Source organism: Plectropomus leopardus, chromosome 16 (genome assembly GCF_008729295.1).
Source record: "Plectropomus leopardus isolate mb chromosome 16, YSFRI_Pleo_2.0, whole genome shotgun sequence".
Lineage (NCBI taxonomy): Eukaryota > Metazoa > Chordata > Actinopteri > Perciformes > Serranidae > Plectropomus > Plectropomus leopardus.
The window spans coordinates 25,107,822-25,130,729 of record NC_056478.1 but is presented as its reverse complement, the minus strand read 5'-3'; the positions used below and the strand labels follow the sequence as shown (position 1 = coordinate 25,130,729).

Sequence of the window (22,908 nt, the reverse complement as noted above, 5' to 3'; positions counted from 1 at the left end):
CTCTTTTTTGTCTTTATTGTTTACTGTCTTCTTTGGTGCTCATGGTGTCATTAAAATTCACTAAGTGATTGAATTTTAGGGACTCTTACTTAGCTAAACATGTGTAGCATGCCCATATTGACAAAAGTTGAAAGAAACAGTATAAACATATTTGTATGCATGAGCTAAGCAGCTAACTGAGGCTATCTCCAGCAGGTAACCAACAACCTGCCGGAGATAGGCTTTCATACATCCAAAGAACTTCTATGAAAATGAACTGCATGGCGATCAGACCAGGCTTTTAGTGCAATTGTTTTACATTTACTGCAAATTCTGGCTAACAGATAACACATTACTTCTAATATATTGTGGAAGACTAAACCAAACCAAGTGTAAGCTTACTTTTATTTTGAAGGTTATTTCCGGAAGTCCATTGTTTTCATTTCTGTGGTTTTACTAGCCTACTAACCTGCATAGCTGTGTTCACAACCCTGGAGTTCGTAAATGTCAACATTTATATTTTGATAGTTACTAATTCCGGTTTAACAGGCATGCACACTGTACATATCGGTTTATTACTTTGTTTAATAATTGAATATTAATTTACACTGCAGGAGATTTAAAAAATAAAGTACAAAAAAGTAGGCTAAATTAGTTCATTTCAATGTCATATTTGAGGAACTACGGGATACTGTCAGAAAAAATATATATATATTATACAAGAGAATGAAAAAACACCACACAGTGTAACCAAATGAACATAAACAAACACTTGAAATCATCCCTCAATCTCCAGCTGCATGAAGAGACGACGATCAGAGCTAGATGGCGGTGTTCCTCATTAAAATGAAAAATCACCATCAGTATCATGATGTCACTGCACACATTCCTCTGCAGTGAGTTTATACTGACACTGCACATGACAGTTATTTTAAACTGCTGTTATCCTACAACATTGTAGATCATATGGAATGTGATATGGTTAAATGTTAGTAAAAAATGTACTATTTGCTATGATCAGATGATATAATGGAGGGAAGTTGTACTTATAAAGCATTCTGGGGCTTTGTCAAACAAATATTTCCATTATAAATCAATGTGGTTGTCATTTTTTGATTAATCGGTTAAGCAATTAGTCTATAAAATCTCACAAAGTGTTAAAAATGCTCATTTGTGATGACTATACCGATATGTTGGATGACAGAAGGTACTGATCATTTGGGGATGCAGAAAATGGGTTAAACCAGCAAGGAAAGGCAGCTTTATTTGCACCTTTTTAGGTATTAAAGTATGTTACAACTTTATTTAAAGGTATTTAATCAGGTTAAATTGTTTTCAATCACTGTTTAGTCTTTAAAATTATTTAACAAAATAATATAATTGCCCCAAACTCCTAAGAGTCTTCAGTTATCTTTCAACGTAATTTTTGTAAACCAGCCTAAAACCTAATTATATTCAGTTTACAAAAAAATCTGCAAATCCCCGTATTTGAGAAGTGGGAAACTGCAAATGTTTGGCATTTTTTGCTTAGTAAAGGATTTGAACGCCAACACTAACATTAATTTTCTATTTTTTTCTAGCACTAAATCTTGCTACACAAACGTAAGCCTTAATATACACGTTACTGAATGCCACTTAAATTTAATGCAAAAAGAATATCCATGTAGTCAGTATAAAAAGCCTATCAATGTAGACACATTTCTATTTTTGCACAAATTAAATAGATGAGATTCAACATGTTAATTAATGAGCCTAACATGTGATGGTAGGCAAATTTTGATGTTTTTATAGAGCCAAGCTTTACTGTATGCTAAGCTAATTATCTCCTGGCTTTAACTCTGTACTCACACTGACATGAGAATGGTATCAGTCTTCTGATTCATGGAAAAAGAGCATAAATGCGTTAATTCCTCCAATGTTGAATTTTGCATAACATCATACCTTTACCCTGCTCCAGCTCCTGCCATAAATGAGACACAGCACAGTTTCCAGCAGTATATACAGTCCATGATAATTCACAGTGAAATGTGCCGAGTTGCAGGAGCAGCTCATTAGAGTAAATTGAGTCATGGCCTTCCCCTCCATTAAAGCACTGAGACGATTATCACACAACACTTCGCTCATTCATCTGCAGAGGTTCAAATTAATGGAAAATTACAGATAACACAGGGAAGGTGGTGGCCGTCTGGTAACTGTGTGAGTGCAGGAGGCAGCTTGGGTGTGGTGAATGAGTAGAAAACACATCAGTTATTATTCCAGCGTTGCATTTTTTACCATTTTAAAATAAATGACTCTGGATGTCAATGTCGGCCTTTAGTTTGGTCTACCACTTTGGTTCAGGCTGAAATATCTTAACAAATATTGGACGCATTGTATAGAAACTTTGTACAGACATTCATGATCCCCAGCGGATGAATCCCAGAGATTTTGGGGATTCTCTGACCTTTCCTCTAGTGCCTCATACAGGTCAAAATTTCCTCTTATCCTGTAAAATATCTCATAATTTTCTAAATTATTGGCATAGCATTTGGTTCTGATATTCATGTTCCCCAGATGACATATCCTCCTGACTCCTATATCTACCATGAGATTAAATTTTTAGTTCTTTATTAAAACATCTAAGCAACTTTTGCTGTGAAACTTCGTACCCATAATCATGGTCCCCAGATGATGAATTGTAATGTTGGTCTATCTCTGACATCTCCCCTAGAACAGTGGGGGTTTTTTTCCCCAATGATGTATCCCCTTTGAAATACTTTTTTTTAGTACCCCTGACTAGCATAAAACTTTTGGGGTTATAATTGTAAATGCGATTGCATTTTTTTTTTTTTTTTGTTTGTTTGCGGTAGTTGACACTATACACTTAAAGGAATCATGACTATAAAATGTGGTTTTACTTACTTAATATATTACAGTATTATTTTAGGAATAATGTGCACCTAATATTTCTTTTTAATTTGACATTGAAATGTATTGCATGAAGTGTAACATTTATCAAAACCAAATGACAAAATGAATATAAAAGATAAAGAGTGCTCATCTTTTGGGAGGCGGAGAGTTTTCCTTTGAAATTACCACTAGGAGGCACTAAAGTTGAAAATCTTTCAATTCTACTCCCAGTAGTTTTTATGTACAAAAAATAAGATAAAGTTAAATATAATGAGAGAAAGAGAAGTTAGGCAACATGCTGTGTGTTGACATCCAAGAATGGATGAGTTGACCCTTCTGAATCGACACCCTGTCCCACACTGACCTCCTGTGAGTGTGTGAGCGTGTGTGTGGGTGTGTGATCGCGTCGCTGACTAACAGCTGTTTTATTTCTTTGTGAGATGATGATGTGAGAATGAACCTTCACACAATATCATTATGTCTCTGTGTGGGAACATGTTTTGCACTTTTGTAAGATTAAATGTTTCCAGAACGAAGTAAAAACTCTGCAGGACAGGATGACCTCCAAAATCTCTGCATGTGTGTGTAATTATACCTTACTCATTTATTTATACAGTCTATGCTTGCTCATTGTTTTATAAAATGATGTGATTATATTTAAGTGCTAACATGTTTTGAAATTCCTTTACAGTGTTTATTTATGAAAATGTCTTTATAAATCCTCTTTATGATCAGTGAATCATGGCAGGAGTGACATATGACACCACACACTGACCGTAATGTCAGCTGTGTTATGTCTGCTGAAGCTGGATGTCACACTTAGTAACAGCACACGGCTCAAATTCTCACTGTTCCTCATTCATAACACCTGACACGCTTTTATTAGGAGCAAATGTTTCTATTTACAACTGTGAATAAACCATTTAGTAATTCAAAAAAAGGCTCCCCTAGCTTGCATCAGTTAAAACTGCTGAGACAGTCAGGAGAAACAATGAATAAAGAGAAATTAGTGAGCACCCGCACACATTCATTTTCACAGCTTAGCTGCACTAACACTGAGCCGGAGAACTCCACAGTGTGAGTAACGGAAAGAAAAAAACACATTTAGAAGCTGATCGCTGAAAAAAAATTAACTGAATATCGTTTGTCAGTGATGTTACAAAGTTGTTTTTTGGAGCAGATATTACTTTTTCTGCTGTTCAAAACATCAGATCAGATCAGATTTTTACATATATATAAGACTACTTTATCAGCTTATCAGTTTATTAGGATCCGCATTAGCTAATGCTAAAACATTAGCTAATCTTCCTGAGGTCCAACAAAGAAATAACACTATTAACAAAAACAGTTATCAGCATTATATACATTCTGAATCTTCTTTGTATTTCAAAGCTCCATCCTCAAACAAAACACTTTTATGTCAACCTTTTACCTTGATAAGGTCTTTAAAGTGTTTTACATTCATTTATTCTATACCCTTATGCCATTTTTTTGTTGTTTTAAATAAAACAAACTGCTCAGGCTTATCTTTTTAAATTTTTTCTTCTTCATCATCTTATTTATTTATTTTTACAGAATTAGTTCATTCGCTGAAGAAGACCATGACATTTGGAAAAGCCTAGTAATGGGCCTTGAGTTAAGATCTTAATGTGCTTATGTCATATCTTACATTTCATTTTCCATACTTCTTTTTTTTCCTGGCAGAACTTCCGAAACATACAGCAGAGTTTCAGCATCCTCACAGTCACAGGGCTTGGTTGGGCTACAGCACTACCAGAAATTGCCTTATTCCCACGTTAGCCCTACCATGGAACAACCAAGAAAGGTACCATATCAGCTCCTTTAATTTTCATATATATTTGCCTCTACACTATGCTCTCCCACTGACTAAGTCCAACAGTGCCTCCGCATCCTAACTATGCAGTGTAGTGTAGAGATTATGACAGCTTCACACCATGGATGTATTATAAGGAAGTCACACGTTAAAGTGATCCGAGTTAAAACTGTCTCGAGATCAGTGCGACAGCGGCTCGGACGCGTTGAGTCACTGACGTCACTCGCCCCGCCTTTACCATGATTGACGCTGTCAAAACTAGCTCGTAGCCTAGCAAACAGAATTTAAGTCGGGAAATTGAAATGTGAAAATGGACCGTTTCATTTCTGACGTTCACGGGCTGTGGATCTATTATGGACAGAAAATGTGCCGAGCATGTTGGATAATTTTTCATCCACACCTGAAGAGGAACAGGACAGGAAGGAGCCCGCTTCCTAGGCCTACCTGAGCCAGTGAGTTTAAATATATTTAAATATCTTTATGAATCTCTCTCTCTCATTGTGAGCGTGTGTGAAGTGTGACACGTGATTTAAAAAGGTTCACGGGCCTGTATGTGCTATTAGCTCGACCTTTATAGAGTGGTGAGTCCTAAATTGCGGAAGTCCGTTAGCATTTTAGCACCTCCGGTTCCCTCATCTTAAAGTCTATGGGTTTTTTGAATGGCTTTTCGGTTAAATGCCCTAAATAAGGTCTGTGCTTAACACAGGTTAATATTATTTAGATGTTATTTTCTTCAACATAAAATAAAATCTGCTTAAACCCCATTTTTTGAACAGCTAACAATGCTAAATGGTGGCAACAGTCCTGACATAGTGGGCACTCCACTACCACACGGACACCATCCCCATATCAGCAAAAACTGCCGTGTGAGTGGGGTTCAAAGCTGCAGTGATGAGCTAGGCAGAGGGACCAACTCATGCACTACTATACACACACTGCTGGACCCTCAACAACAAACAGAAAAGCTCAGATCACAGCACACTCAGAGGGAGTGTGACTTCATTCTCTGCTTGGGATGCTGTTTATCCACTATATAATTATATAGCAAATAGAGGTTTGTTGCTATGTTAACGTGCTGAATGTTAAGGTTGATTAAATCAAATGACCTCACTCTTTCTGACATTATTTTCTATATCATGGTTTTGTAGCTCTTCATTAAAGCTCTACAATGTTCACACTGACTGAAATATTCACGTCACAATTTTTATGGCTCCAATATTCAATCAAATGTAAATATTCCTGATGTCATGTGCAACATGTGCTCAGAATTGAGCTCAACGTATTTGGCTTTTTTAGAAACGTTGGGATCTCCACTTGAAGCAAAACAAGATTTCTGTGCATTTAAACTATATTTGGAGCGTGGATTTTAATGACTGACTAATTAGTGGGTCAGTGGAATATATGATAAATATTTTATTACAGACTTCTGCACTTACATAAATTTAAAAATCTAACATGTATCCCATGGCTCACGTCCAAAATCTAACCAGTCGCTGTTATTACAAATGACACATTCAGAGGTTTGTGCAGTCTGGATCTCTGAATGTTTGTCTGCATTATTGGATCAAGTGGAAATTTGATTTCCATTTAAAACAAATTTAATCTGATTTAAAATAAATCCCCCAGATCCAGCTTGACATAATTGGTATCTTTGACAACTTTGGAAACTGAGCTAGAATTTAAAGTTTGTGGCTTTGAGAAATAGAAAACATAACTACTTGCTAAACATAACACCGCTAATGTAAACCTCATCAAAGCAACACAAGCTGAGCTGAGCGGAGCCGAGCTGAGCCAAGCCAAGCCCCTGGCTGTGAGCGGGAGGAGGAGTAGCCAGGCTGCTGGATGGGCTGATACTGTAGCTCAGCTGTTGGGGGTTTGTTAAAGCCTCAGTCAGTCAGTTCAGCTGCTAACACAAACTGAGAGCACACGTTAAATATAGAGCAGACGCTCACTCTTGACCAGAAACAAACAGGCTGAAGAAAGAAGAACTGATTTTATTGAAGCTAAAAGAAAATCTCTCTCTCTCTCTCTCTCTCCTCAGTTCGAATTCTTCCTCTCTCACCCTTTGAGCTCACAGACCAAACTTGGAGAGGACGAAGCTTCACACCGCTCTGCTACTGTGACTCCAACGTTGGCAAGAGAAGAGGAAAAAGAGTAGAAGAAGAAACTCAGGACAGATGAACACAGTGATGTTGTGAGAGCTGTCAGTGAACTCATCACAGAGGACTGGAGTCATTTTTGGGATTGAACAGCTGACGTTCTGAGACCAGGTAAGACAAAGTGACGTCATCACCAACAGGTGTTTGCTTTAACTTTGACACATAATTAAGTTTAATTAATATATTAGGAAAGTTTACTCAGTTGGTGGAAGAAAATCATCACTTCTGATAATATATAACCAAAAATCAAATACTATATTTGTAATCTTAACAAAAAAATAATAGATAGGAATATTTAAAACCATTATTAAAAATTCTGAGAAATGTTAACAATAAATAATACCGAAAAGTAAATGCTTATTACTATACTTAAATATAATTAAAAATCAAATGAATATTATTTGATAAGGATATCAGTGCTGAGATGATTTGTCAGTTAACAAAATTTAGCTGATTAAGTTACATGTGTTTTTCAGACTTTCGTAGCTTTGGTCAAAAAAAGTCAGTATAAGTACTGATAAAATGACAAAAATACTATTATTATTATAGGTATTATAATATTGGATCATTTTTACTGCCACGTTAATGTGAAAGCAGCATTTTATCTGGACGTGAAGACAGCATTCACTGCATCATAAATTGTTGAGAAGTTTGAGTTTAAAATTTAAAATTAACCTGCAGTAACATATCTGCTCCATTAACAGAGTAAATTTTAATATACTAATATACCGAGTAAACAAATGCAGGGGTGGATTATGAAACGATGGCTCCCTGGGCACAGACAGGCAAAAGCCCCCCCCCCCCACACATAAAAGCAAGAGACACACTTTATAGTTGGTAGATTCCTTTTGTTTTGTTTTGCATCTCTTTATACTCTTTATGCATCTTTTAGTGGTTTTGTATAATTTATAATTTATGTAGTTTCTTTTGTGGTTGTTTAGCCCCGTTTGTAGTTATTTTGTGTGTCTTTTAGGTAATTTTGTGTCTTGTTTTACTCATTTTGAATCGCTTCAGTTTGTTTTAATTTGAGTGACATTATGCAGGTGAAGGTGGCCCCCCCTAACACTCTGGGCCCCTGGGCTTGTGCCTGCTAGGCCCATTCAGTAATCCTGCCATGAACAAATGCCCTACTTTATGACATACTCATTCAGTGAAACTAAAAACAAACTTAGGGACAGTATTAACTTCGGGTGACACCTGGATGATTACTTTACATTATCTTGAGGCCTCATCTTCAGAATGCAACATGAGGTGCCCAAATTTAAAATCTAGTTTGAAGGACTTTATTATTTAAGTTTATTTGGCCCTATGAAACCTGGATCAACATCATTTTTCCTGCATTCAGATGCCCTTTACAAGCATTTAAACCTTTTCAATGTGAGCAAATTGGTTTGATTTCTTTTAGAAAATATAGGAAAAAAGGCAACAAGAAACTTGTCAATTTATGTCCCTCAAAATGTAAGAATGAGTTAAAGGTGACAAGAAAATTACCCGAAAATTAGATTAAAGACTGAGAGCAAGAGAGAATCGTTAGAAGATTATCAAAAAACACTCTCATTTCATTTCCTTTTTTAAATTTACTTACTTTTTAAAATATTTTCTGCTTTTTATATTTTTGTATGCCCTATTTTTAATACTTTTTTTTCTTATTTGTAGTTCTTTGTTGTGAAGTTGCTCTTTGCCTTGTTTTCATGTTTTGGAGATGAAATTGTGCTCAGGTTTCAAAGGGTCAACTATATCAGAGCTTAATTGTTTTACAAATGTATTACTACGTAATTCATCCACAATGCACAGATAGTGGAAGAAACAGGGTAATCAATCACGCCAAAATCTTTAAAAATATTCTTGTTATTCTTATCCCATGAAGTTAATACAGAAATCCCAAAAATCAAAGTTTGACACAGAAGGCTTCTGTAAATCTGTAATATACATGACATCCACTAACCACTGACTCTCTATTCAGGAAAACCTTAAAAAAAAAAAAACCTCCTACTAGGTAAAAGAGGATACAATAGATGTTGTATAAGCAGAGCAGACAGAAGCAGTAGAAGCAGAATTACAATATGGAGAAACACAACTGACTGTTTTAACTAAATGTCCATAAAACATGGTATGAAGTGAACATAAAGTGTAGTTAATAAAAGAGTTTAGGACAAGAAGTGTTTGGATTGAGGACTGTGACTTAGTGGAAAGAAAGTTCATGTTGAGTGTGTGCGTTGTTCAGACTGACTCATGAATGGAGCGGCTGTGAGGCGCTCACACAGTGACTCAGTGAGTTATGACTCCCTTCATTCACAGCCCAGTAAATGCTTGTTTCAGGAAGCAGTACATTAGACAGCTTTAATTTAATAGATGTTTTACCAGAGTACTTAAGCTCTGTTCTGTCCGGGGGGACGAGCAGCTTTTAGTGATATGTAGCTGCAGAAAACAGTGAGGAGAGGATGCAGCGGGCACGACACAGATCCACGTAAACTAATAGAGACTTCTGGAAAACGACAAATGGATGTCACTATCAGCAGGACCACATCTTAATCTGTGTCTTCTAAAACCATTACAAATCACTTTGTTCATAAAAATAAATCAGTTTTATGACAAAATTATGGTAAAAGTTTGGTTGAGTTGAGAACCAAAAACAACTCAATTAGGTATAAGGAAACATTGCAGTTTGGGTTCAATCAAGTGGGGATCTTCTGAAGTTACTGAAAATTTTTGTATAAAATGTGTTTTTTTTTGTAACTGTCCTACAGCAGCTCAGCGTAGAAACACAAAGATCTAAAAAGATAACTAATGTTGTTGTCCTGCCTGGTAAGACTGTCTCAGATGTTCGTGTTCCCCTCGGGATGAATTATATTTAACTTTGGTGAACCCCTGATATAGTGGCCGTTTCAGCATACCATAGTTCCTTGGCTACTTAGTCTGCAAGGTGTATCCGTTTTGACTCATGTTCCTGCTCCATTAAGTAGAATCCAAGTACTCATGTGGGGCAGGCAACAACTTTAACGTGGTTCATTTTGGACTGCAGCAAAGTACAGAAAAATACAGCATGTGAAGTCTTTCCGTAATCACATCTGGTTCACTACTGGCTTGATGTCCTTTTCCTCCCTTACATTAAACGATAAAACGCATTCCTACACGATAAAGCATGGTCAAAAACTTTTATCGATCCACACCTACACAGACTTAATGACAAAAGAGGATAGGCTGACAGCACCATAGCTGTGGTACATAACTTAGCCTACATTTTCAGAAATAGTATAATAAGTAATGCAAATATTAACATAACCTTAGTTTAGTCTACTACTATACACCATTCAAAATATACAAAAGCTGTTGTAAAAACTTGAATAATTTCGAAACCTATAAAATATGTCATATAACAACATTAACATTTTTACAGGTATATAAAATATATGATTAAGTGGCTGACTTTATCTGTGGCACCATCATCAGTTCGAGTTTTGAAGGTCCAGGGTGTAGGATTTAGGGGGATAAATTGGCAGAAATTGAATATAATATATTAGGTTTGTCTTTCTTTAGTGTATAATCACTTTGAAAGTAAGAATCATTGTGGTTTTTTTTAACCTTATAAGCCATATATAGGAAGCACGTCCTCAACCGCCATATTGCAGAATGGACAAACCAAACACTGGCTCCAGATCGGACCATTCAAGTTTTTGCATCAGCCATCACACTTAGAAGCCCATCTACAAAAAACAGCGTCAGAGAGCCACTGATTTTAACTTGGAATTGCAATGGTCAGTATTTTTGCTGGTTTAAAACCCTGAAGTCCGTTTGTTTAGGAGAGGAAGAGACCTCTGCGGATAAGTCGGTCTCCCGGTGAAAACCTCCTGAACATCTGAATCTTAAGTTATCAGAGTAAAAATAGTGAGCACAGAACACATTAGCATGTGGTGGATGAGCCGCTCATCTCCGACATGCTGAGCAGCAGCTGAGAAACACTGATTTGTAACATGAAACTGCATGTGCTTCAGATAAAACTACTTGAGCAATGAATACTGAAGGAATTCTAACCAGGAGAAATCTTGTCTGGTTGCAACCTGCGATCTTCACGCCACTAAATCCACCCAAATCTTACACACTTAACCTTAACGATCTTGTTTAAGAATCTTTGGGATTTTATAGATTTTTTTTCTTTTGCAGAGTGACTTTAAAGAACTTCAAATTGCAGAGTGATTCTGCTGTAGTTGAGTGTTTCGCTCAATAAGAGCACTGATGTCTGCTCGAAGAATCAAACCTGTGACAATGTCAGCACAGTCTGTCCACTCTGCAGATGAAAGGGCTACTGTTTTCCTCTTCTAGTTAAATGTGGAAAATGTGCCCCATTTGATCTACGTTTTATCCAAACAGTAAACACGGGGGCTCTTTGGCTCGACCTCCTCTGTGTTATCATACCCAGCATGCTTTGCCCTGCCCAGATCTCGTGGGACATCTCTCTCCATTAATAGCTTTTTTCCACTGTTTTCATTACAAGTTCGTTTTGAATCCTTTTTCTGAGGCAGATATGTGAAGGACAAGATTATCTTCCAACAGAATAAACTTAAGCCAAAATCTGTATAGTTCATTTGAAATTGGAACCCCCCCCCCCAAAAAAAAAAAAAGTCAGGGTGTTCGGTTGTTTGTCTAACCTGTCTGTCAGCAGACATATCAAGCTCAAATTTATCAACAGGTTCCCGTAAAATGTTTTGGACAAATGTGCTCTGGGCCAACAGACCACTGATTAGGTTCTGGTGATGATCCAGATCTGAGATTTTTTCACCAGTTGCGACAGATCCTTCAGAGATGTTTAAAAGGTCAAAATATCAGCTTCACTTCACATGTTAGGTTCATGCAAATGATGACCACTGATCACTCTTACCTGTGGCTTCAGAATCTCAGGTGATCAACTAGGTGGAAATCCAGCCCGTTCTCATTCCGAACTAACAATGCCAAAAGCCACCTTTCATGTCTGGATGATACTCCCCTAAACCTAACCATCCGTGACTTTGTTGCCAAAACCTAACCATCCGTGCCAGCATATGCATTTGTTGATGTGGCGCTGTTGGTTGCCATGTGCTGTTGTTGCCTAAACATAACCATGTGCAGCGTAATCCCACCATGTGCTTGTGTTGACATCATGGAAGCAGCATCCCAAACATAAATAGCAGACACAGAAGGATACCTAAAATGTAATTCGTAGATGTGGAAGTCCACTGCAAAGCAGCAATATTTGACAACCTGGGATGAGAATGTTATGGGAAATCTTGTGACTGTGAAGGCCATAGAAAATGATTCACATCATTTTCATCACACTACCTGCATTTAAGAAACAAGCTGGCACTTTGGTGTCGTATTAAAATGTTGCAGATTATAACTTTCAACTGAGGCAATTAGAATTTTCTCCCGTGACCTTTGCCTTTACTTCATCATCTCCTCCTTCATCAAACTCCCGCTTCAGTTCGTAACATTGTGTTTTCCACTGGCAGCCCAAGGCCAGCTGATAAGACGAAAGCCGTGAGATCATTCTGCCAATTCAGCTCTGTAATCTCTGTGGGAGGTTTACCAGGGGGACGTTCAATGGCGTCTGCCCTCTTGTTTGGTTTCATAACAGGGTCTGCTGTTTCCATGACAGCATAACAGGGAGCAGAGAGGAGCACTGAGTTTGTTTGGGTACAGTTTTCTGTACCGAAAAGGGCAAACAACTGATAACATCATGATGGATTACGCTGGCAAAGATGTGGTCCTCTTAGCTCAGCTCTGAAACCATGGGAAGACCTTTACAACTTTGGCGTTGTAAACCATGCCTCTTTGGTAAATATAGTTGTTATATTTCCTGTCATATTAAAGCCCAGTCATGCCGTACATTTGTCCCGAGTTCAATTGTTCCAAATGTTGCTGTTCCTGAAAAGTTCTGACCACAATTTATAAGTCTGATCCAGTCTCCAGAAAGACACCAGTAATATTGCATTTGCTCCCTAAATTGGCACATTAGTATATTAGCTACTGTACTTTGACGACATAATTTCAGTTTAATGAAAACACAACAAATGTGCGGGTGACAATTAATTCCTGTCAAACGTTGCAACATAAAGCAGCTGGTATGAATTGTATTGTATTTGTCTCTATAACCATCTGCCATACAATCATTTTTGCCTTTGCTCATTCTTAGCGGCACTATTTTACAAGTTCAGAAAGAGAACAGGCTAGGCGGTCTGGGGAGTGTTTGCTTTCTGCCTTTTTTACACCTTACCATGTACCTATTCCCCCTAAACCCAACCATCTGTGGCAAGATGTGCATTTGTTGACATTTCAGCGTTGATTGCCATGTGCAGTTGTTGCCTTAACATTGCCACATGCAGCGTCTTCCCACCATGTGCTTGTGCTGACGTCACAGTAGCAGCAGAGCGGATGCAGAAAGATACTTAAAATGTAGCATTTAGACACGGAAGTCCACTGCAAAGCTGCAATATGTGACAACTTGGGATGAGAACATGTTGGTCACACCATCTGTCATCCCCTCCTCCTCATGAGAAACTCAGCTTAGATTAATATAATGTAAACAATGCCATACATTTGAACTGTACAAATCTAACATATCCATTTGCAGAAGCATACAATGCCAACATTTTATTCTGGAAACTGGGCTGAACCTGCAGCGGTGCCAGTGTTTTTGCTAAGCTAGACTATCCATGTCTCTGCAGCGAACACAAAGACAGTCAAAACAGTCAAAAACCCACTTTTATTTTACTGAATTTGGTTTTCATTCTCAAAAAATTCTCATGTTCTCTTCTTAAAATAATGCATGTTTGCACACAACATGCATGTGCTGTCTAACTCTTGCATGTATGTCATTCTGCAATAATCAAAAAGTGTGGAAATTAAGTTTCTATCAGGTTACTTCCATTTTTTTGTTCTCATGTTCAAATTCATGCTCAGCATTCATTTATTAACTTGCTTTGTGAGATACGAGATCCCATGTATTGATTATCAATTCATCTTTCTCTTTACTGGTTAGTGTGATGGTCTCTGAGTCTCCTCTGAGGTCACTTATGGGATGGTCCGAGGTTATTCCCCTCTCATGAGTCATTTCTCAAGTCAGTGAAAAGCTGAATTGCTGGTAGGCTGACCAAAAGCCACTTGAGATTCATCTGTACCCGGGAGCTAAATGGCTTGTAAAAACGTAAAAATGACGTGAAAAGAGCAGCGGTCAAAGCCTCTGTTACTCTCATGATATCCTGCCCACTCTCTCTCTGCTCACCCCCGTCTCTTTACTCCCAGAGTTTATGAGGGAAGTGACTTCATGCTCATTCCATTTGAAAGGCATGTGAGACTTGGCTGCTGGTCGACTGCATGTTGGGAGTGATGTCAGCTTTCTGGACTGGTCACTGCTGATTACAGCTCTTGCACAAACCGCTGGGAGGATAAAAAGTTGCCTTGTTTCAGCCCACGAGTTTCCCCCGATGACTGACGTGGTCTGGGGAATGTATTTTCTAATTAAAATCGCCCGAGGCAAGAATTTTATGTTGGGTGCAACATAAAAGAGTGTCTCACTCCGCCATAGCTCATTTGAGGTATAATGATGGGACACTGTCTCTTAGCTCAGGAAATTCCATCAATCTACAATCTTAATTTAAGCAAACTCTATTAAAAAAAGCAAAAATACAATAACTATCTCTGCTTCAACAGAATGATTAATTATCCGTTTGCTGCCAAATGTCTGCATGCTGATAGACATTTCATCGCAATCTTGAATATAAAACTGCGGTGTGTTACTGAACGAAAGTGTCTGCCAAACACTGTCAGTGCAAATGTAAATGTATTACCTTAAGTATATAGAAATAAAGATTAAAATACCTATACTGACTGAAAGGATCTGAGGGACAGGGTTTTGAAGGACAATTTAAATTACTGCCTGGGTTATGTCTACAAATGTTACATTAGTTTAAGGAATAATCATATTTTGGTTAAAATTAAGAGAAAAAAAATGACACTGTCAGTATCACATTTGACTTTTTCTGTCCTTAGATTATTCAGAGCATCACTATGATTCAGAGTCTGAGCAGCAGTTGTTTGCACACAGCTCTATACACAGAGGTGGCTGAGCTGGCTAGCAGCTAATTGTGCAAACAGCACAGACAGTGCTAACAGTTCTGACCCAATGACCCGTAATCGGCGTATGAGCGCAGTGCAGAGTGATGTTGATTAGCTAGCCAGTGAGATACACACACGGGGACTCACATGCACATGCAGCTGGACCGTCTACCACAACAAAAAACAGAGAAGCTGGGATTAAAACACACAGAGATGTAGTGTTAGTGTAGTGTAGTATTCTCTGCTCAGGGTGCCATTACTCCCCTGTATCTTTACAAAACAAATAGTTGTTTAGTGCTATATTAATGCTGCTATTAGTCATTTACAGAACCCTAAACCAAAACTATGATCTTTCACTAATCATAACCAAATACCCTGAGTTGCCTAATTACAATCCAAAAAATATTAATCATTTATGTTTTAGTTACTATAAGTGTAAATTGCAGGAACAAAAAATAAACATGTTATTGTCACTGAATGTGTTGCAAGCGCTACATTCATTTATCTACATTTTGGTCTTACATCTTTGCTCTTAGAAAATAATACCGCATCAAATGTAATTTCTGGAAGACAGGGCTGGCTTTTCAGTTGTCTTTGTGACATGTGCTCCAATAGCCTACTGAAAAAAATGTTGTGAAAATAATTTCCAATTCTATTTTAGTGCTTCTAAAAAAAACTCATGATGAAACATCAAAAGAGACAGCTAAATATCTTCCTCTTTTTCTAAACTTTTCTGCAGGAGTTGTAAATACAAGTAATCAGCTTCCTGAAACAGCTTTGCTGCATTAAGACCAAACCTCTGACCCTGTTTTCATGCCTGGTTTTACATCAAACTGGGCTGCATACATGATTTCTATTTTTGTGGCAGCCTCTTAATGGCTCTGCTGCTCACTCATCTGTGGAGCCTTAAGACCTCCATATAAGGTGACAGGTAATGATGGCAGGGTCGCTGCAGTCAGTTAATTCTGTATATAAAATTGTATCATGTAATTTTTAATAAGGTAGCTATAGTGCAGAAATCTTACTAGCTGCTAGTGTTTCATTTTATCTCAACGGATGTTTGAAAGTTTCCACACTCTTTCCAGCTGTCTAAAATGTGCAAAGAGTCATAATCTTGCAGTAAGTTAAAGAGATACATTTTCAAGAAAGTGTATTTACCAAAACCTATGTTGGATAGATTGGGAATAAACACATGTACTATTGAAAGAATAGGTTTTACTGTATTTGTAAAAAAAAAAAAAAATTGAAATAGTGCATTTTTTTGTAATTTTTTTTTCAAAAATGAGTCAGTAAACAATTTCGCTTGAGGTTAAGTCAAGTCAAGTCAAGTCAGTTTTATTTATATAGCCCATTATCACAAAACATGGTTTGCCTCAGAAGGCTTTACAGTGTACGACATCCCTCTGCCCTAAAATGTGAACAAAAATGTGAATTAAAATGTGAACAAACAGCCACAACACATTTTACATTTTACATTGCACTGATGGTTATTAGTATTGAGCAATTTGGGATTTTAGAGACAAAAAAAGGATTTACTGGCAATGGTAGCTTCTACGTTTATTTTACAAAAATGTACAAGAAGAAATCACATTTTCAGTTTCAGAGCTGAGAACACTACAATAGGAAAAGCTAAGTTGGGTGTAAAATTAAGCATTAAGAGAGACCGTTGGTTATAGTGACTTCAGAACAGCTAAAGAGTGTTGTCAGGCAGGACTCGGACTGGAGTATGTCTGAAGGCCCAAGTCACCTTCACCTCTTACTGGTGAACTTTGCAGGTATATTAAAATGTTCCGTCTTTAATCTCAGTATAGAAACAGTTTTACTGACGTGTTCTCCGCACGTGCTGCAGGCCTTTACTGACCAGTGCCGATTATAATTGTTCTATTCTGGATGTCTCTATGACGTGCTAAAGATGGTAATGTGAGCCTGTAGTGACATTCAAGCCTCGACTGTAAGTGTCACTATTTAGAGCACGGGGTGCTTGATAGACTGATATTAGTCAAGCACTGTACACTGTATTTCAGCCTGCAATGTCGAGTGGTTTTCCACAGAATCATAAGCCAGAATGAAACGATAATGCAGGAAAAACTCTTCTGGTTTCTTACAACACTGTAAGTCTTCACATGCAACCTGGTAAAGAAGATGTTCTTTTTGTTGCCATATTATGGACTGTGCAGGTAAATGTGTATATGCACTTGTGTCACCAGGGGTGTCAAAGTGAAGAAAATGCAAAGTGGACACCTGTGCAAAGACTCATTGTGTTGTCTGAGTTCACCATAAGTCTAAACAGCTTGTGACCTCATCGTGCTGGCTCAGAGAGATTGTCTGGACTCAAGTTCTAGTTAGATGTAGTTGGAGATGTGAGGAATATCTCTACAGATGTGAAACCATTGTAAAGTCAAGCATGTCAACTTTTCATTGTTCTACCAGTGCAGGCAGCATGGTAATAGGGATGACATTCCTGGTCCCCGGAGGATGAATCCTACAGACCCTTTTACTGTCAGTAAACATTATGACATTTTTAGGTGGGCGAGTCTTAGCTGGAGGCCAGTGTTTGTTTGTTTTATAAAAAAGCTCTATTGTAATGTATTTAATGCAGTCTAGCATATTATTTTTAATTTGAAGTTCGTGTTCTTATTTAAAAATTTAAATGTGTGGGTTATTTCAAAAACTTTTTTGTACTGGCCAGAATAATGATCAATTATTGTGAATTGAAAATATTGGTAGTTGTTGGTAATTACAGTATTAAGTGGAAACTGGATACTTAACAACTGCTATTATTACACATTAAACAGTTTTAAACAGTTTTTGGTTAAAGGTGAAATGTAAATAAAGCTACATATAGTCAAGTACTGTACTTGAGTATAAGATAATCATCAGATTTCAGAAATGAAAATGCGGGAGAATCCCCAGTTTGGCGCTGAATATATCATTAAATTATCCAACATTCTTATATCAAAAATAAAAAAGGGGGACATGTACAGTTTCATTTGACCATGGTATGTTGCACTGTAATAAACATATAACGCATAGTTATTTATTAAACTATCCAGCATTACATAAGAATGAAAAGCTCTATCTTAAACAAACTTCGAGTAAATTTAGGCTGTAATTTTTTATTTTTACTTTTGCTGTGTGCTATTAATGGTTTTACTTTGTAAAACGTTTTGAGTAAACCTACTTCTTCTATAGCTGCAAATAGCCTGCCAACATTTCCAATTACAGAAAGGTTGAAAATAGGGCAATATGCATGTGGCCTCAGGCCCCCAAATCCCTACATCTGCCCCTGGTAATAATAATGAGAGCTCAGCGTAAGCGGCTGAAGAGACACGGAACGATGTGTCCTGATGTTTCCATAAAATTCCATCCAAAGTCTGACTAAATGTATCACTAAAATAAAATAGTCTAAAGAAGTCACTCTCCCCTGCTGAACATTTGTCTGTTTGTTCATTCAGACACTTTGGTGCTGTGAGGAGAAACTCTGCTCTGTTTGTCTGTCTCTCTCTTCACTGCTGTTGGACCATCAGCTGTTTGATCCGCTATAATGAAACACCGGTCGGTTGTCAAACACTGTATTCTAGACTCAGATTCGTTCACTGCATTACATGACAACACTTACACTGTTGCAGTGTTTTGGCGTGAGATTTGACTCTATGTTGTAAGAGCGCAAGACAGAGCCCAACAGCATGAGACTTTGGCAACCCTGTAAGGCAAACAGTTCTCCACAGAGGTTAGCTAGCTAGCTAGTAAGTGTTAATAGCTTGTTTTCGAGAATGGGGAAAATTGATACCAGTCTTTCTGAATATATCAGGTCACACACTCTCCGAGACCACGAGTGTTATTTGAATAAGTTTATACTGACCAAAGGGACCTGACTGGCAGACCCCTATGCTCTCACTGTTGATCAATGATTCAGTGATTTGACAGGATTGCTGAGGGTGGAATGGCCACACATTTACACTTAGCTAATAGAAAAACCAAGTGTGTATAGACAAGACAAACTGAGACTGTATAAGTCGTTAGATGCCTTTTACTCTGTCTTAAACGGCCATGTACAGGACTTCAAATATCATGATTCAGCTATTGAGTTTTATGTCATGCCGTGCAAAGTTCTGCCTAGCCAATGGCAACACTTCATATCAGGTAAGGCAAAAAATACTTAATGTTATAGGGATGAATAATGTTCTGTGTGTGAGTGTTATTATGTACACCAAATCAGGAATTGGGGAAGTATTCAGAAGAATACTGGATTTCTGTGTACGGCTAACTTTTTAGCACATTAGCCAACATTAGCTTCGTTAGCAAAACAAAATGGAGGAAACCATTCAAGTGATACATGTGTCTGTTTTGATCATAGACTGTATGGACAACATGATAGCTCCCCCAAAAGCCAAAAAAAAATTATTTACAGGCTAAGGTTTTGAGAATCGCCTCCATCCAGTCCTTTCGTTGTATCACATTTAACCATAATTGTCTTTGTTTTTGTGGATGGGCAGTGGTGATTGGTATCCAATAATTTTTCATCTTTGAACCATTACTTCTTCTTTTCTGGCACCCAACAACACAATAAGATAACATTTTAAAGTGGTGGCGGTTTCCCGCATGAGGTAAGAAACCAGTGTGTCACTCTAGTTTTCCTGTTTTTTGCCTCCAGCAAATACCATGACGCCATCATGGTGTCAGCCCTAAAAGGGTCTATTTGACTTTTTCTCTCGCTCCATCATCAGATCAAACCTTAAATTTTCCAGTACTTCCGCTACGACTTATTGCTTACATGCTTACCTTAGAGGGTTTATATGGTAAACATCATGTTAGCATGATGACATGTACAGTCTAACAGGGCTTTGATTGGTCATGTGTCTTTGAAAATGTAACAAAGACAGTTTTTAGTTTATCTGTAAATTTCTTTTTAAATTCTGTCATTTGTGTTTCTGAAGGCTGGTCACAGGATAAAGAGTGTGAAAGACAGTTTTAGCTGATGTATTTATTTTTCTGTTTTAATCTTGTTAAAATATCAGATATTAGATTTTATGATCTCATGGCTTAATGACCCCATTATTATAAGATAAGAAAAATCAATCAGTTGTTAGCTGTTTTGGCCAGTTCTAGTTTCAGTTTATCTGCTTTTTGGCTTCACTGTCAGACTCTCATTATGAGAGCAGCAGTGGGACAAACTTTGTGAAACACAGGCGCAAACAATTACTTTGGTATGTGCAGATGATGAGATAATTAAGCGGTGACCTTGAGATAACGGAGTATAAAGCAGCACAAAGCACGGGGCTACTGAGGTCACAATTTCCATTTAGGTAGGTATGACATCATTGCAAAACTTTTTGACACGTCTTAGCTTTTTTTTTATGATAAAATGCAAAAAGGGAGTTACCCTGATGAAGATCAATTGATCAAAATCATCATATGAATCTAATAAATGTTTGTTGGGGACGGTCAAATATTCCTCTTTTTTTATTTTAATGTCAAACATTTGAGCTGCTTTTTTGGTGATATTTATATTTATTTTGTGATAATTATAAATTAAACCAACTAAGGTGACTCATTTTCTTGTGATGATAATCTGCAGATTCATGTGGCATCTTGTAAAATATGAAATAACACCAAAAGATCTTGCAGTTGGCAAAATATTTTCACCACAAGGCCTCATTTTGTAGCTGTCTGGACCTTTCAATCATTTCTCATGATCTTCAGCAGAGTTTGCCAGTTGTTGAGGAATTATGGATTACATTTTTTTTCAATCAGAGTACTTTCAGGACCTTTTTAGCATCAAGGTGTAACAGTGACAGTTTGATTACTATCTTGCCATGGTAATGTTGTTTAAAGAAGATTTACAGTAATAAAAGAGAACTGTGGCCTGCGCAGTCCAGAGCGACTAGGGGAAGAATTCCAGATTACAATCATAACTCTCAAATTTAAAACAAGATAATTTAATTTAATTTAATCTAATTTCCTTGTTGTGAATACACTCAATTCTGACTCTTTAAAAGGCAGTTTGACCTACTTGTGAACCCGAACCGCTCAGCAGTCGTGCAGCTTTCCTCTTCAAAGAGACTGAACATAATGTGCTGTAGCTAACAATCCCAGAGACTGTTGGAAAGTTGGAAACTACGTTTTTTCATCCAATGGCTGCAGTGGCTGTTACCTCCCAGATTTCTTTCACCACTCACACCGTTTTACAAGCTCAGATGGATGGAAATAAACCTCCAAACAGTCAGTGGCTTCCTGCCAGCTGAGCTCACAGAGCAGACAAACCTTTGGCTGGTGGCTGGTGGAGGTTTCCCTTTAAAACTATCTCTTCTTACTGTGTTTGAGTTCTGGTAGCTTTGTAGACATTCGCTAAAAAGGGGGTTAAGAAATAATGAAATAAGCAGACGATAAGCTTAATGAGTTGAAGTGTAAACAATTAAAAGGAGTTGAAATTGCAACTAAAATGAGTGCAGAAAGGAACAGAGGTGTTGTAATATCAGTCTATGCTATACTTATACTAATACTATAGTACTGCTGTATACTTGCAAAGTGGGAGGAGCTGATTTTGGATGGTCATGGTTTTGGAATGTGTCAGTCAGACAGTCAAAAGCTGCGTCCTAAATTTCTTACAGATATGCTTTTAAGTTGGCTAAAATAGCATGGGAGATTTTTTTCCTATGTCTGACACCATGGTATAAAATAAGTAGTACATGAATGGCATACTAATTCCAGTGGGATATTACAGTATTACAGGAAGTGACATGGTAACTGCAGTTCAGTGCCTCAGAAAAGATACTGTTTTTGTACAGAACAATATACTGAACACTAGTACACATACTGGGTATGTAATGCGTACTATGACATTTCAGATGCAACTAAAGTTTTTCAAAGTCTTGTGTGGACAATAAACTGGTTAAAACAGCAATGACAGAGATAAACAATTGCATTTTGGAGAAAAGTCAAAGTACAAGACGGTGATCATAATAACTTAATGTCCCCTGCACTTTTCCAAATCCAATTTTTGTCCCCTCACTTTTACAGGTCCAGTTAGATTAATTTATTTTAAAACCACTTGACCATGTCGTTTTACTGTCCAACTGCTAAAATTCAGATTAAAGAAGCTCTGAGTTGATCCAAACATTCATCTCACCTTCAGTTTTTGCCATGCGCTTGAAGCGTTTCAGCTTATTTTTGAGTAATTTGCAGATATTTTTACCCCCTGGATTTCCTAATAACACAAGATGAAATGAGCCCACTCAACTTAAGTTTTCTTTGCTTACTTCTATTTGTAAATCTTGCACACAGATTTACAGAAAATATCTGCTTTTGTGAGGTAAGACGAATTGTTATCTTTTATTTATCCTACTGCAGTTTCATAAATGCATCATTATGCAGCCGATGTACTACAGAGAAGCTAGGTAATTTAGTACTGATAGCAGTGGTATGATTTTTACTTAAAAAGAAATGAATACAGAGATTTTGCTGGAATGAATCTCCTGCAGATGTGTTGTCTGAGGTAAAATAAGGACTTAAAAGCAGTGAGCGAAAAGTCAGAGGCATTTGGGGAATGAAGAAATCTATGATTGAATCTCTCTCAGACAGATCCAACAAATCATCATCCATATTTGACTGAAATATTAAACAGTGGATTAATGACAGGGGTATATTTGTTTTGGCTCAGCTGTAAAGTTATTTTTCATCTACTGAAGGCCTGAAGCCCTCCTGCAGCACAGATGACTGACTGCATTACTTTCCCCCTTATGGTGAGTTACAGCGACAGGCCAGACTTCTTTAAACCTCCTCATGAAGCTGGTCGTTCCCTTATATAGTCATATTTCAATCTACATGCCTAAATCATATTGCACATAAAAAGCATGAAGTTTGAAGAACTACAAAATTGAGCGAGTGAATCTGGACAGCTGCCATCACTTACAAAGCAGACCATAAGGAACTCTGCACAATTACATTAAAGCCATCTAA

The 22,908-nt window shown here is 37.4% G+C and overlaps 1 protein-coding gene across 3 annotated transcripts in view; it reads left to right on the top strand.

Moving 5' to 3' along the window:
* Window positions 1-6,586: 6,586 nt before the first annotated feature.
* LOC121955269 (filamin-A-interacting protein 1) overlaps window positions 6,587-22,908 on the top strand; it is a 48,393-nt gene continuing 32,071 nt past the window's right edge. For 2 of the 3 annotated variants that reach the window (XM_042503133.1, XM_042503132.1), the window contains exon 1: window positions 6,587-6,972. The gene's annotated coding sequence lies outside the window, so the exon portion shown is untranslated. The remainder of the gene's footprint in view (window positions 6,973-22,908) is intronic. The other variant, XM_042503131.1, reaches the window with a different exon arrangement.